The sequence below is a fragment of the Emydura macquarii genome, unplaced genomic scaffold (genome assembly GCF_026122565.2).
Source record: "Emydura macquarii macquarii isolate MOO-44397 ecotype Brisbane River unplaced genomic scaffold, CSIRO-AGI_Emac_v2 contig_1348, whole genome shotgun sequence".
NCBI classification, from domain to species: domain Eukaryota; kingdom Metazoa; phylum Chordata; order Testudines; family Chelidae; genus Emydura; species Emydura macquarii.
In genome coordinates, this window is record NW_027131485.1 from 4,666,821 (window position 1) to 4,681,525 (window position 14,705).

The 14,705-nt window shown below is 40.2% G+C and overlaps 1 long non-coding RNA gene across 2 annotated transcripts in view; it reads right to left on the minus strand.

Annotated features, from left to right (window-relative positions):
• Positions 1 to 389: 389 nt before the first annotated feature.
• Positions 390 to 14,705, minus strand: part of LOC137155280 (uncharacterized) — a 95,822-nt gene continuing 81,506 nt past the window's right edge. For both annotated transcript variants that reach the window (XR_010920399.1, XR_010920400.1), the window contains exon 3: positions 390 to 514. This is a non-coding gene — a long non-coding RNA (uncharacterized lncRNA). The remainder of the gene's footprint in view (positions 515 to 14,705) is intronic.

The following is a 14,705-nucleotide window of genomic DNA, read 5'->3' on the forward strand; positions in this document are numbered from 1 at the left end:
AATAGTGCAGAAATATTTCTTATGCAATGTTAAATGTTTTCATGTTATTTGACCATTAAGTTCCAATTGCAGCTTCAACGAATATTTAGCCAAGACTAAATTTCATCTGAATATGTTGTCCAAAACATAGGTCTGCTATCATTTTCAAATGGCAATCTCAAATCGCAGTGTTTTTTACCATGGCCCTAATCTGGCTGTCATTGAAGTGAAGGGCAAAATTCCCATTGACTTCACAGGTGCAGGACCTGACCCAACACCCAGCAGCGAATTTTGCAGTTTCAACATAGACTCTTTAAAGTAGTGTTTCCTTTTATTTGTTCTAAAGTGACTAGCCATTTATGCCTTAAAATACAAATGATATTATCTGTGGCAAAAAGTTTATCACATTAGGTAACAGCGATATCTTAACATTTATGGTCCTTTCATCATATACACAATCTATCCTCCTGTGTTTGCTTGTATAGCTTGACAGGTGCATACTGTTCACATTAAACTGGAAACAGATAGCTTCACCCTAGAAGTGGTAAGAAGAGAAAGAGGGAATTTATCTGATTTGCAGAGGAACATGAATTTCAACTATAAGAAATGATCCCACAAATGCTCCATAAACAGTATTTCCATTGATTTCAGTGGATGTTCTCTTTGGTGAGAACTTGAAGGTAGGGTACATAGTCACAGAGTTTCTCAGTTTATACACAAATAAAGCAGGATAGCAAAGTCCTACATCCATAGAATTCCTTATTCTTCCATCTGAGAACAGGGAATATCTACCCATTTTATTTTCTGAATATCCTTTCCAGCTACAAACCCAAAAAGTGTAATTGAAAAACAACCTACAACATTCAGTACATTCACAGGACTGGGGAACCCTGATGGAGTTCATCAGCTGGAAGGGAGAAAACAACTTTGTACAAAGATGGAGAATGAACAGTCCACACAAAAGGATGCCCCAAATATCATCTATGACCTCCCTTTTTATCCTTTCCTGAGTGTCCCCCAAAACACATTTTTTTCCAAAGATGTCAAGTGTGTGACCCACCTACCAGCTGGAGATGGTCAACAATTCTGGGCAAAAGTATTGAGCTGTGCTGTGGCTCCTTCCTATTGAACTTTAAGTTAGTTTCTTTTATATGTTGAGTTATATCATGCTAAGTTTATCCCTGGTTTACTTGCTCTGAGGTAAAGGGACATACACTAAAGATGATTTTGGCCCATAAATGCTTTTATGACTTTAATAACATTACCACAATATGTTAGCATTGACATATGCAAGCAATTTGGGGGCAGGAAGGAGGGAAAATCATAAAATAATGTTTTCAGTAAAATAATCTTAAAATGATGTAACAGAGTAAAAAAATTAAACTTGGGTGCCTAATATGAGGTGATTAATTGTGTATTTCGATGCCTGTCTTTAGGTACCCATTTTTTAAAATATGGACTTCAATACTTAGCACTTTTATTGATAAAGTATTGTACATTTTCAAACACGTACAAATATCAACTAATTAATTGTTGCAAAACTCCTGTGGATCTGCTGTAGGTAAATATTGTTATCTTCATTTTGCAGATGGTGAAACAGAGAGAGATTCTTATGCCTGAATACAGGTTCTTCCCTTAAACTATATAACATAAGATAAAAATGTACCTCTAACATTCACATTAAAAGCAATTTAGTTTTTTAAATATTTAAATGTAAAATTAAAGACTTTTTGTCACAGAACAAAAAATAGCATTTGTTTATTGTAAACAATGTAACTAATCAATGTTTGATAATGCCGAACTACAGTGAAAGATCTTTAGTTCTGTTTGATTAATATGTGAATTGCTAGATTTTTCAGAACGTCTTATAGAGTTTCAAGAAGTGTGTATGAAAAATGATATGATTGTATCTAATTTATGAATGAAGTCCAGAAGAATTGCTTACTGATATTAACCAGTCCAGGAATTCCTCTAGCAATATCCTATTTGACTGACCAAGGTCATTCTTAAATCATGCAACAAAGATATGGTTCTAGGCTTATTTATTCAAGAGGAGAAAGTTTTCAGGATTGATTTAAGTAACATCCAAAAGTTCAGATGCTTGTTCAAAATGTCACTTTTGTCTGGGAACAGGGTCTCGTGAACTTTCTGCTACTTCCTGGTTTGGACTGGGATAGAAATAAGCACTGAAATATTAGGGTGATGAAGGCCTTTTACGTACCCTGAGATCATCATGTCACTCATTGCAATATCTTTTTTGCCCAGCTAAAGCCAAGAACTATAAAAGCACAAACACAACTTATCAAACTTTTTCCTTACTGCTTAATAGTAATGCTGGTGGTACTCTACCAAACAACTTCATTGTAACTAAAGATAGGCCAGCTTTTCAAATTTCAGATTCAGATTTTGAACTCCAGCTCTGAAGATGATAGGTGTTTACATCCAGAGTTTTGTTTTGACCCCTGACGGAGGTAGAGGCAGCGATACTGAATCCTCCTCAAAATCCAGCAGTGTTTGGATCTGGAGTTTTGTTTCAGGCTCTTCTTTAATTGTAACAGGATTTTAGCACTGAGATAATCACTCATTCAGGCAGTTTAGGATATAATAACCAGTAGTAAACACTGCATGTCTGAGTTTCAGAATACTGTACAGTATATGGCAGTAAATTGGTTATGAGAACAAAAGCACTGTCCCATATTACAGTACTGTGTCTTTCATTTTGACGGGCAAGGTCAATAAGATAGCAAAGAATCCTAATATAGAGAATATGAGAAATGGCAGATTCCATGCTCTATGAATGCAAGCCTGGAGGGAGACAGAGTGAAGGCAGGGAGGGAGTCTAGTATTAGCCATATTCTTCACTAATGTTATCCATATTTTTCTTTGCCATTTCAGTACTAAAATAACCCCATCTTCTAGATTCCAAGACCTTAAGTGAGATAAATATTTATTAAATACACTACTTGCAACTACAGTGGTTGTTTTGATGTATAAGAGCATATACATTTCCATTTTGAGTCACTTAAATGCATCAATTGTTTATTCATTTAGAAACAACCAAAACCAAACAGAGATAGTCTGCTGCCTTTGACACTGATTGGTAATTAAATGATAAGGCTTAAGCAAGTTCAATAGTTAATCACTGGAGTTGTTTTAATAAGGACAATTGAGAGGAAAATATTTTTCTACTCACAAATGAGAGAGACATATTTTCATGCACAATGCCTATACATTTCACCACAGGATAAGTGGTGTTTGGGGGAGCAGAGTCAGGTTACTATTGCATTCAAAAGGATTCTGAAACACCTTGACCTTAAGGACTGCCTCACAGCCTAACTTCTCTACAGCCCACAGAATGGCGTCTTAATTTTTAATTTAACTTTGACAATTTCTCTTGCCTTCAAAAGGGCTTTATTCTCTTCGGATACAGCATTTGCATTCTGGCTGCTATCAGTCTTTGATGCACCATTTAAATTATCTAAGATGGTAACTTTAATAAGAAGTTTTTAAAATGCAGTTGAACTCTAAAAGAATTCAGATGGTTCTCCGGTTATGGTACTGGACTCAGATTCAGGAGATGTGGATGCCACTCCTGGCTCTTGCACTTATTCCCTGTGTGACCCTGGGCAAGTCACTAAGGGTAACATTTTCAAAAGGCCCTACGTGATTTAGGAGCCTCAATCCCATTTTAAAATGTGACTTAGGCACTTAGAAGTCTAAGTCCCATTGACTTTCAGTGAGATTTAGGTCCAAACTTTTAAAGGTATTTAAGCACTGCTGAGCTCAGCATTGCAAGGCCTCAGTCCCATTTTCAAAAGTGACTTAGGGTGTGTCTACACTGCAATTAAAACGCCATAGCTGTCCCATGCCAGCTGACTCAGCCTCACAAAGCTAGAAGCCCTGCAAGGAGGGAAAGTCCCAAGCCCGAATCTCTACACTGCAGTTAAACAATCCCTTAGTCTGAGCCCTGCAAGCCCAAGTCAGCTGGCATGGGCAGCCACAGATGTCCATTTGCAGTGTAGACATTCCTTTAAGAGTCTAAGTGTCATTGAAATTCAATGGGACTTTAAGGTCTTAAATTCTAAGTCACTTTTGAAAATGGGATTTAGCCCTCTGTGGCAGGGCCCACTGGCTCCTGCCTCTGCCCAAGCCTACAAACAACTCAGAGACCATTTTGGTAAAACACTTGGTGTGGTTTATTTACAATATTAGTATCCACCACCCTTGTACACTATATAGCCTCCCCCCTACAGTCCTAGGGAGCCCCCAGCTCCTGCGGGAGAGATTGAGATCGAGATCAATCTCTCTGCTATTTCTTTCTCACCTCCTTTCTGTGCCTTTTGTATGATTTGCCTAGAGGGCTAATTAGTCTCTTCGTTCTCTTCAGCCCATCAGTCAGGCCCAGCTCTTCTTAACCAGGTCTGCTCTAGAGTAATTAATTAGAGTTGCAGTGACCTGACATGAGTGCTGGCTTACCCAGCTTCCATCCTGGCCACACCTCTCCTGCTGTCTGGTTGTCTCCCTAGTTGCTTGCTGCCTAGGGGGCCCTGCTGGCCTGTTTTCCAGAGGGGAGTGAAGGACCCCACTACCATCATCACGGGGGTCTCTCCTGGCTGATTAGTTGTTGCTGACTGGGTGCCCTGCTGCTGCTGCCGCCATTGGAGAGAAGGAAGAGAAGCTGCTATTGGGAGAGTGCGTGGCGCTGCCACAGACCACTATGGAGGGGGAATTGTTGCTGGACTGAGCAATTTTATCATCTCTGCTTCTGTGGTGGTAGCCACTGTTTTTGTGAGGGGGGGGAGGGAGTGGCATAGAGCCCTCCCCCTACTCCATCTACTCCCCCACTATTGCCTCTGCCCCCTCTATCACTCCCCAACTACCATCTGGGACTGTTCTCCACTCCTTGGCCCAGCTGCTCACCTTATCCCTTTTGCCACTTGGGACTTTGCAGCAGCGAGCACGGACTTTCTGCAAGCAAGTGCACGTCCTCCCTCCTCCAGCTGCACTTGGCTGGTGGGCCCTTCCCATCCTGTGTCTTGCCCACCAGCCTCCCTGAATTTTGCCCCCTTTCCCTTGCTGACAATTTTGTTTGGTCCTCCACACCCTGTGCTTGCTCTGTAGAGAATTTTTTGTTCGTTTACCCTGCCCTAGCCCCTGGCTGTTAGTTTTGTTGCCTGCCCTGCCTTAGCCCTTGGAATTTGTTTTCTAGCCTTCCCTGCCCTGTCCCTGGCTGTGTCAATCCCCATCCCCTTTCCCCCCCATCCTTTGTTGTTTGTCCCTTGCCCAGCCACATTTGACCTGTGTTCCAATGTCCCCTCCCTAGTGCTTGTCAGCCCCCTTTTTCTGTTGACCCCTTCCCGTACACTGCACTCCCCCCCCCCCAGGTTAGTATAGTCCCCTCCTCCCCAGTGCAGCTGGAGGAGCCGATATCCCCACCCCATGCTGGTGATTATGCCCCCCACTTCCCAGCCTTGTCTGGCACCCTCCTCCCCTGCCTGCAGCCTCGCTGGGAGGAGTGGTTGGCCTTTCCCTTTACTCCTTCCCCTCCCTCCAGTGCTTGTCCCTGTCCCCTTCCTGAATGACTGTGGGTGAAGGCCCCCCCGGTCAACTTTGTTGTCCCCACTTGGTCTGCTCCCAGGTCCTTCCCCGTAGTTACCATCTTCACTGCCACTGCCAGGTCACTTGCCATCACTCTCCTGGGGCTCTGGCAGCATCAGGCATGAGTAGAAACTCCATTGTTGCCAGGACTCCCATCTCCTCCACTTTTGGGGGAGCTCTCTAGACCGGTAAGAAAGGCTAGGGGAAGAAAAGGGACAAGAGCCCCCTTGCACCACAATCCCATTGTTGGCCCGTTTCCCCTCCTACCTCCCCCCTTGTTCCTTCCACCAGTTCTGGGGCTGTCCCCAACAAGAAATCCCCACCACAGTCCATTTCCCACAGCCCATCAATTAGGCACTGCCCTTCTTGCTTTAAAGCAGACCTTATTGAGAACCCTGCTCTTCCCTGCAGCCACTCACAGCAGCTTCTCTGCTGGGAGTCCTTCCATACCATGCTCAGATGTCTTCCATTACACTTACACTCCTGGTCGCTCTTCTTCTGTACCTCTGTCGGGACAGACACCTCAGCCATTCCAGCCAGAGTGGAACTCCACTCTTCCCAGCAGGAACCGCCACAGCCTCTCTTCTGGAAGATCATCCTCACCAGGGGAGGATCCCTCACCCCCCCAGCCTTCTCATTGCTCCCCTAGGTCCAGATTTTCAGTGTGGAGGTGTTCATGGGTAGGCCCCTTAGCTGTTCCCCTGCCTTCTGCCTTTTCTGATTCTTGGCTTTGGTTCTCCAGCTTAGATGGCAGCAGGCAACTCCTGCTGCTGCTCTCTGGCCTTCACCCCTCTAGACCTGGCCCTTTGGCTCAGGGAAGTCAGTCAGCAAACCCATCTTGGTGCTTTTTTGCCTTCAGCCTTCTCCCAGGAACCAACCACAACTTCCTCCCAGGACCTTCCGCAGTCCCCCGGTCTCTGGCTCCTAGCACCTGCCCTGTTTGACTGACTGTGCTCTAAGGTAACCCTCTCTCACCAGGTGTCTCTCCCTGGAGGGCCCAGATGCCTTTTTTAAAACCCAACTGTGAGGCAGCTGATGATCACAGGTGCAGTGGCCCTGCTCCTTCTTAGGGCACATCCACACAGGGAGTGGCAGCCCATGGCAGCATGTCTCAGAGGCTGGATTGATAGATTTGAGATCAGGGCTTGTGGTCCAGCACTAAAAATAGCTGTGTAGACTGTGTATCTCAGGCTCTGAAGTCTATGGAGGAGGGTGGGGCTTCAAAGCCCAAGCACCAACCTGAGGCACAATGTCTACACAGCTATTTTTAGCACCATGGCCTGAGCCTTTCAATCCAGGCTGTGAGACTCATTTCCATGAGCTGCCATGCACTGTGTAGATGTACCTTTAAAGGGCCAATGTCATTCTGTGACAACACCCTTTGTCTGTCTTGTCTATTTAAATTGTAAACCCTCCTAGGCAGGGATTATCTCTAACTATATATTTGTAAATCACCTAGCATAATGCGACCTGATCTCATTTGGTGCCTATAGGTATTACTCTAAAACAAATAATAATAAATATGTTCTTGAATATACAAATCTCTGAGAAGATCCTAAGTAGGCCAATGATAAGTGCTGGAGGTTATGCGTACAAAATGTCCTTCTCTCTTTGGCTTCTGATGACTCCAGTGACAGTTTATTATTAAGAATTAACACAATCCAGACCTATCTTTAGAATGTGATTAGCCAAACTAAAGCACGTACATAATTATCAGGAGAAATTGATTTCTCCTGAGTTCAGAGTCAAGATTTACGGAGAGGTAAGCTTGATATTGAATCTTAATTTCATAGTAAGGCAGGCTGTCCAAAGCAAGAAGAGACTATTAGAATCATAAATGGCACAGAGTTTGGAAATATATGGATAGAAAAAGAATATTTTTCACTAAAATGATTCAGGAATTTCTGTGAAGGGGACAGATTTTCAGAATTGCTCAGCACCGAGGCTGAAGTGGCTGTTGCTAAATGTTGAACACTTTCTGGCCATTTCACTTAGGTGTCTGAATGGGAGATGAATTCTTTGGAAAATCTGGCCCTCTCTCTAAAACAGTCAGTGTTAGCCAGAGTGCTTAAATTAAGTAACATGTTTCTCAGAAAGAAAAGCAGAACTTTAGGTTATTCTTGTATTGTAAAGATACATTTATCGTAAAGTTGCAGCCAGTATTCTCAGGGGGGAAATTAAATTTATTAACAAACAAACAAAAATCTCTTCTTTGGTTCTTGCGTGATTTGAGTCATTCATAGAAAATCCATAATTTCTTTTGTCATCAAAAGACCAAGGAGCAAATTCATCTCTGTTGTAACTCCAACAAAGTCAATGGAGTTAGACCAGTGATAAAGCCTTAACATATGAACTCAGTTCAGTATTCTTGATAATGTGCTCACTAAGATGATCAAAGCTATAAACAGCATCCTTGCTTAACCTTGAATATATACCTCAGACTGAATAAAAGATTTTGGTTTCTGATTAGAGATGTGCCTAAGCCACCAAATTTAGTTTGGAATCTGGATTTTGAACCTTGTATGTTACATGCAGCACCTGAAGGAGGTGTTTCAGATGCAGAGTTTTGGTTCATCCTGTTACAGAAAGAAGGAAGCCTGTCATGAGGCTTGGACCTGGGTTCAAAATCTGAAATTCATAAAATGTAGGGACATTCAAACACGGGGCTTTGGTTTCAACCCATCTGTATTTTAGATGTTTTTTTTTATTGATAAAATAAAGATGAAATATTAGACAAAACTAATAGAGAAAGGAGATAATCTCTCGTTATTTCAGTTTCCAGTACTGTTCTAATCTGTAAAAATTGTGGATGAAATCCTAGTCCTGCTCAAATTAATGGGAGTTTTGCCATTGATTTTAATAGGGTCAGGATTTCTTCTGATATCCATGGATACATATTACTTTTCTCTCATTTTTCCTCAGTTAATGACTCCCACCATTCAAGATCCAGAATCACGGTGACCTTTCTTCCAGAAGAGGAAGGCAAAGTGACTTCCTTTAAAGCTAATAAGTGTGAATCCTATTGGTCATATTCAAAGGCCAAGAGACATTCAACAAATCATCTTGCTGCCTATAGTGTTCCCATGCCCTGCCACTGACTCTTGATAGGAACAAGAGACTATGTCTGGAACTCAAAGCAACTTTTTTACCCAGTAACACAAATCACCAATCAGAGAATTATTGTGTCAGCCACTTCAAGACTTTATTGTCTTCCTAATACAGCCCAAATATTTAACCAAAAATACCAAATCTACAAAATACAGTAGGGAGGTAGGTCAGTTTTCATGGGGACCAAACCCTGAAGCCCTTAGTCACTTGTTGTTACACAGTTCTTACTGAAGCAAATTCCCTTGAAGTCAATGGGATCTTGCTTAATTCCAAATGGAGTATGAAACACAAGATTTGGCACATCATGTATTCTCTACCTCTCATGACATACATTTAAAATCTTCAGACACATATTATGAAATATTGCAACATGCCACATGTCTTCATAAGTTCAGAATTTGACATTTATTGTACAAGTACCTTCTCAAAGTGCCTAATCCATATTACTCAATTTACAGCAAGACAGGTATGTCCTAATGGCTCAATCTGTATATAACTACTGCTGAGATGCAACTACAAGATTAGAAAATTCCTTCCTCTCGTCTTATCTACTTCTCATTGTTAACATCAGCAGCACCATTATAGAAAAGATTATAGCTTGCAATGTAGTAGCTATGATATTTGTATAGATTAAACTTGCCTTAATTTAAGGGCCTCAATGCTTTGCCTGGAAACAGAATGGGTTACTTGGGTTACTATATCTGTAAACGTATTTAACTATCATCTGTATAATTATTATGACTCACACAGTGGGCCTGCTTTGGTGTCATTCTAGAATCCCTGAGCCTTGACCCTTGGTAAATCCTTTATTGCTACCCCAATTTAAAGCAGATTTAAAGCGGCAGCTGAGGTTTCTCCTTTTGTAGCTGGTGGAATTTTGTCCCCAGAGTAGGTAGTGCACTAGAATTATGATATCGACAAGGAGTTTTGTGGTGCAGTGGATGCAGATGGACAAATATATGTAGATCATCAAATCATCCCATGATGACATCATGGTCTCATATTCATGGTTTTTTAAAAAAAAAAAACTCCAAAAAACTTATGACTGAAATCCCCCACTCCATGACTGTACACTTGGATTTATGTCTAGGAGTCACAGATAAGAATTCTATTCAAACCATGCACCTATCTTGTCACATAAAGGATGAAAGAAGAGAATACATGTGAGTTAGAAATCCAAGAGAAAAAGCAGAAAAAACCTCTTATGCCTTCCAGTTACAGAACATTACTATGGAAGCTAAAGCTTTCATGTAGGGAAGTTAGGTTTTCCATTCTTTCAGAAGTGCAATGATAACCTTGTGTTATATCTATAGGGTTTTTTCTCCTTTCACTATTTTTGTGTCTCGCTCTGTGACTAGCAATTAGAGATTACGTCTTGACCCTTATGACATTTGAAATGTCAAAGCATCAGGTGTCCTGCAATGATGTTAGAGTGACTCAATAGACTTCATCTCACATTCTAATGAGTGCAACAAAAGAGTCTCTTGGTTTGCAAAAAAAAAAAAAAAAGTTATTGTCTGCATCAGTTGAAGGCCCTTTTAAGAGAAAATAGTCTTGGCAGGATGAACTCACACTGAAGCAGACTTATGAGGGAGAGAAATCATTGGAGAACTACACATTGTGAATTTCTTATGTTTTAGCTAAGGATTCTGCAGTTAAAATTTGTTCTACTTTATAGCTAAATCTCTTAAGGCCAGATTGTGGAGCCCTTATCCTGGTGAACATTTACTCATGCAAGTAGTCATGCTGGGTGAAATCCTGGCTCCACTGAAGTCAATGGGAAATTTGCCATTGATTTCATGGGGTCAGCATTTCACTCATTAGCTTCCATGGGGCTATTTGAGGTAGTAAGTGCTCATCTGTGTGACAAAGGGTTAAACGGTCTATCCTTTTTCAGATAAGAGTTGTCAAAAGAGGATTTAGCGGCACTGTATGAACTCTATTGGCCAGACAGTGATTTCATTTCCACTTGTGTGACTCCAGAGTAACTTCTCAATGCTCATAATACTGATACCACCTCCTCCTCCCCATCCACATTTGTTTCATCCATCTGTTGTGTCTTGTCATTTACCAGGATTGTCAGCTCTTTGGGGCAATGACTGTCTCGATACTATGTTTGTACAGTGTCCTAGCAAATGAGGCCCTGATTCCTGAGTGAGACCTCCAGGCATTACCGCAATACAAATAGATAATTAATAGTTTGTAAAATGGAATTACTCTAGATTTACTCCTGGGTCAATGAGATCTGTTTCTATCACTAATTGTCCTGTTCAGCTTCAGTTATTTCTTGGGATACCCTGCACACACTGTTCTATCATACAGTGACATAACATAATAAGTTATTTTTTCTCATATTGATGTAGATTAGCTAAGGGAACACATAGACCAGTAGTAATGAAACTTGCAAATTTTTGGTGTTTTGTATTTAATTTAAACTGGTTGATGCCACTCTAAATATTATGAAATGCCTTAACATTAGCATAATTCATTTGTTCAACAGACCAGAGTTGAATATTTTCATTCCTTAATGCAATAAAATTGTGCAGTTGAAAATTAATTGATGCAATTTCCAAATGAGCTGAAAAATAATGTCTAAATAATCCATGCTTTTCAGTCTGTGAAAAACATCTTAGACTATGAAACAGCATGTTCTGGTCCTTGCTGTGCCTCATCCAGTCTGGACGAAGGTCTAAATGAGTTTGAGAGTAGTGTGAAAAAAATCACTGATTGTCTGACTAGCTGTCTGGAGCACAGAAAAAAATACTACTTGTCTAGGTTTGATTGAAACCTGAGTTAACCGCCAATGCCCACACAAACCGGAAAAACAGGATTAAAGGCCAAGGAGATATTAACAGTAGGCATCTTGTACCTCTGCTTTGACAGATGATTTTCACAGTTCTCAGATATAACTAAGGACCACTTTCACAGCAGCTCTGACAAAACCAAGTTTTGAAATAATTAAAAACAACTCAGGACTAAAGAATCAAAGTCTAAACCTCCATAGAACTATCTGAAAGATTTATAGTAATGATGCAGAGATAAGGCAGTCTACTTGTCTATGAAATTTTAAATTGAGTCGATGTCAGTATATTAAAATCTAATTAATTTAATATGTTTGTACAATGCTAAAATCCTTAGTCATCTATTTGTTTCACTAATACTGAAGAGTTTTAAATGTGACCCAGTCCCATTGTCATCTGAGATTATGGAGCTACCATAGTGATTCTATAGCTAACATGGCAAGGAGGGGGACTGAGAGAATCATTTACTCAATTAATGTAGCCTCTTCCTACTTGCAAGCAGATCATAATTTCCTCCAATTTATTTATTACTTGAATTTACTCAAGGAATGTGTGTGGGGTGTTTTATTCCCTTATTCTATGGATAGATCACAAACAATGCCATAGGACTATTCACTACTCCAAATGACCTATGTTGGTGTGTTGTGATTGGTCACATGGTATTGATTTTATGCCCTGATTGGATAAATGCAGCTTTTATAATTAGAATGAGGATTTGAAATCTTTCAGAGAGAGGGAGTAAATAGTTATTTTGTTTATTTGTTTCACCAATAACATTTTAAACATTTTCCTTTCCATTTTAAACATTTTCCTTAGGCATTGCTCAAAACCAATTAATACCAGAAAAATTAGGCTGTTGTAAGATTTATTAACTGGGGTGCAGAGTTTAAATTTTACGTTTCCGTGTCACATTTACACAAAGCAATTGCGTGTGAGTAAAAAAAAAGTCCTAGTTACAGGGTATGGTCTCAAAATCCTGTCTGATTTATATAATTGCCATTATGCAAGAACTTTGCGTAGTGCTCTACAATGCATTACAAGACCGGGGTTTAATTGCCAGACCTACTCTTTCACTTTCCAGGTGGGAAGGCACAGATGATTCAGAGGTAACATATTTAAAAGCTGGAAAAGGCTCCACAGTCACCCCTCCTGTTGATAATAGAAGGTAGCTATAGCATAGAGATTGAAAGTGAGTTAGTTCAAGGGAGGAAAAGGCTAGTTAGCTCTTGGCACTGTCATTTCTTGCCTGCACATAGAGTTTAATCAGATATGAACTCTTGGTAAAGATAACTCATATGATAAATACAATGCTCAGGATCTAAAGAGAGTGAAAGCAACATAGAATAAGAACAAGTCCAAGTGCCCCTTGGGCATGGGGCACAAATATAGGAGAGCTTCAGCTGCTGTTAATGAGACTCACTACACAGTCAGATCTCTTCCATAGCTTCCATCTGATTTCTGTCATTAAAAGGCGGGATCCATATGGGCTCATCAGTACTGACTGCAGTGCTGAGCCTTTAGAAAAGAAGGAAAAAGAAAGGTTTGATCCTTGTATTCATTGTAAATGAAAGGTAACCCAGTGCAGTCCGGAAATGCTGAAGGAAGCAGCAAGAAGTCCTCAAGCTATAATGAGCAGGCTAATAAGAGTCAGGTAAAGGTCATTTTAGCCTCTACGGATTCTTCTGAGAATCGTGGTGATACTTTGTCTTCTCTATGGCACAACTGGTTGTGTCTGCTGAAGAAGATAGCTACCGCAGTGTGGCTGTCTTAAAAAAAATAGAAAAATACTGTACAGCATTCAAAATGTAAAGTCTCTTGCTAAGTGTTGTCTCTTAAACATTAGGGGCCTGATTCTCCTCTCACACTAGTTCATTGTGATAGTTACTGTTGATAACAGTGCTGAGGGAAGAGAATCAGACCTTGGAATTTATAACTACAAACACTGGTGCATATGTGAGAATGGGTGAGTTTCATTCTTAGCATGTTCAGGGTATACACCTAGCTGCTGGGTGGGGTGTGGTCCAATCCTTTGAAAAGTGGGTAACCTTAACTCTGATTGGCTCTTAATTGTATTTGAGGGTTCTCATCATTTTGTGAGATTGGGCCTAACATATGTGAAAAGGCCTATTTGGCAAATTTCACTAGTGATTCAGGAATCTGATTGTGCGAGCTAGACTGATTCATAGGAAATCTGTCTCCTCCTAAGAGACTGATGAAAGCCACATAGCCTTTTTTATTGTGGGTTCTCTCTCATTTTGGGTAGAAAACTTTGCTGCTAGCCCCTGGGGAATTGTGGATCATTTTAAATCAGTTTCATAGATGACTCCCAGTAGTCTTCGCCACAATAAGGAACACATACATTGAAAAAGAACACATTGTCCAGGGGAAGTAACCAGCCTCTAAAATAGGTCTTCATTTAATAAGTGTTATATATACATCCCTAATGTTAACCAGATCTGCTGCGTAGGCTGTTGCTAGTGCTGTTATGACTTGTACTGCTGTTGGCTGCATTTCCTGCTTTCCTTTCGGTTAAATTGCATTTTGATTTACTTACACCTTTTACGTTTCCTCTGGCTACACCAATTTCAGTTTGACAAAAGTTACCACTGTTTTCTCAGAGCTTGTGAGTTTTAAGGCCTGGGTAATTTTAAGACTCTCATAGTCACCATGCCATGTACTGAGATTCATTTTCCATCTTCTAATGTTTGTCCTTCAGTACTGCTGTGGCTCTACTTTTCCTAGGACTTCTGTCACTCCTTCCTTTTCTCATGTTTCATGACACTGACTTACAAAATAACTGCAGAATAATGAAGACTGAGAGTCTTTTTTTTTTTTTTTTTAACTTTGTTGTCCTTTATTTTTTTCCTTGATCTAAGACTTTTCGTAGATATGTGCAAACAGAGTATTATAAATATGGACAAAATCCCTGAATCCTGCCAGATGTGTCATTAATTCCAAGAATACTCGAGGAGCCTCATGAAAATTAAAGAAATAGAAATACTTATCTCTGAACTCTGTTTATCTTCTATTAGCTTTCACTTGCTCCAACTCATTATTTACAATTCTTCTATCAACCATTATTAAAACAGTGTTCCCTCTCTAATTCTTGACTCCAAATATCGTATCTAAATATTTAAAAGTTTAATGTAAAAATCTACTTTGTTAGTGTTTAAAATTTAATAGTCTTCATTTTAATAAGCTTTATCCTTTAATATATAA